The 2128-nt window shown below is 44.4% G+C and overlaps 1 long non-coding RNA gene across 1 annotated transcript; it reads right to left on the minus strand.

The window, feature by feature from the left end:
• On the minus strand, window positions 1-2128 carry LOC139080650 (uncharacterized). The gene is made up of 3 exons (XR_011535328.1): window positions 1606-2128; window positions 1040-1138; window positions 1-945 (listed from the first exon to the last, which is right to left on the minus strand). It is a non-coding gene; the product is annotated as an uncharacterized lncRNA (long non-coding RNA).

Consider the following 2128-nt stretch of genomic DNA (forward strand, 5'->3'; position numbering starts at 1 on the left):
TTTCTCCCCAAAGCCCCCTGGTACATAGTTGTATATTCTTAGTTGTGGGTCCTTCTAGTTGCGGCATGTGGGACGCCACCTCAGCATGGCTCAATGAGCAGTGCCATGTCCGCACCCAGGATTCGAAGTGATGAAACACTGGGCCGCCTGCAGCAGAGCGCACGAACTTAACCACTCGGCCATGGGGCCAGCCCCAAAAAGCCACTTTTTGAACAGAGGAACAGACAAGGATGTCAGTAGATTTCTCGCTGGAAACAACGCAAGCAAGAAGATAGTGGAGCAACATCTTTAAAGTCCTAAAAGCAAAAACTGTCAGCCTAGAATTCTAAACTTAGCAAAAACATCTCTTTCAAAAATGGAGGCAACATTATCAGGCAATAAAAAGAAATTCAGTACTGATATGCGCTACAATATGGATGAAGCTCGAAAACATGCTGCGTGAAAGGAAGCAGTCACAAAGGACTACATATTGTATGATTCCATTTTTACGGCAAAATGCTCAGAATGGGCAAATCTGTAGAGACAGAAAATAAATTAGCAGTTGCTAGGCTGGGGTAGAGACAGGGAAGAGTGGAGAGTGACTTCAAATGGGTACCAGATATTAAAAAGATGGTGAGAGAGAAACCACAGACCTGAAAAAGACAAGGGAAAAGCACATAACTGAAAAAGGATTATTAGCCACAACATATAAAGAGTTATTGCAAATCAAAGGAACAAAAAGATTAACAATACAACTGGAAAAAGATTAGGAGATAGGAATAGAAGGCAATCCTAATGACCAATAAACATATCAAAAGATGCTCAACTTTATTAATAGTTGGTGAGATGCAAATTAAAATAACAATGATCTACAATCTCACATCCAACTGGTTGTCCAAAAAAAAAAGATCTGATGTGGATGTGGCAGAGTTAAAGGTGTCCACGCTACCACCATCAGCTTCACTCCTGGAGAAATAGAAATGTGCACAATAAGACGTGTAAAGAACTTACATGGCAGCAAAACTGCTACAGTAGCAAGACTGGAAACAACAGAACTGACCTGTTGTTGTGGAGTTAAGCTGTGGAATATTACACAGCAGTGGAAATGGATACACTGAAGCCACGGGCATCAACGTGGAGGAAGCTTACAGAGACAGTTCTGAATCAAAAAAGAAAGTTGAAGAAGAATAGACAGTGTGATTCCATTCTTATAGTTAGAACGTGCACAGCATAAAGAGTGTAAAATATACTAAAAAAGACATGCCTGGAAATGATTAACACCAGGTTCAGAACGGTATTTCTTCTGTTGGGAGAGAGAGGCAGGCAACAGAGCAGGGGCTTAAACCATACTCCTGCTGCTTTATTTCTTAAACTGGGTGGTGTTTATAGGCGTGATGGTTAAATTTTATGTGTCAACTGGCTGGGCCACAGGGTGCCCCGATATTTGGCCAAAATCATCCTGGGTGTTTCTGTGAGGGTGTTTTGGGATGAGGTTGACATTTGAACGGGTAGACTGAGGAACTCAAACTGCCCTCCCTAAAGTGGGTGGGCCTCATCCTATCAGTCGAAGGCCTGAATAGAACAAAAAGGCCAACCCTCCCCCAAATAAACGAGCCCTCCTCTCACCTGACTGCCTTCAACCAGGACCTCGCTTCTTTCCTCTGGGTCTCGAGCCTGCTGGCCTTCAGACTAGAATTACACCATCAGCTCCCAGGTTCTCAGGCCTTCGAACACGGATTGGAAATAAACCGCTGGCTCTGCCGGGCCTGCAGCTCGCCAGCTCTCTCCGCGGTTCCTGGGACTCGTCAGCCTCCACGACTGCCCGAGCCAGTTCCTTATAACAAATCAATCAATGAGTAAATTCAAATCCTGTTAGTTCTCCTTCTCTGGAGAAACTTGACGGACACAGCAGGTATGTTTGTTACGTTATTTTCTATACCTTTGGCAAGTCTAAGATAGTTCATAAAATTTTAAATATATAAATAATGAATGAGTGTTAAAATGTCAGATGCTGTTGAGGCCGAGGAAAACGAGACCTGGAAAACGCACACTAGGTTTGGCTCTTAAGAGGCTGGCGGTTGCCTTTGCTGGAGCAGCTTCTGCTCTGTGTCTGGTCGGGGGGGGGGGCGGGGGGGAGGCTAACGGTGTC

The sequence above is a fragment of the Equus przewalskii genome, chromosome 31, assembly GCF_037783145.1.
Source record: "Equus przewalskii isolate Varuska chromosome 31, EquPr2, whole genome shotgun sequence".
Lineage (NCBI taxonomy): Eukaryota > Metazoa > Chordata > Mammalia > Perissodactyla > Equidae > Equus > Equus przewalskii.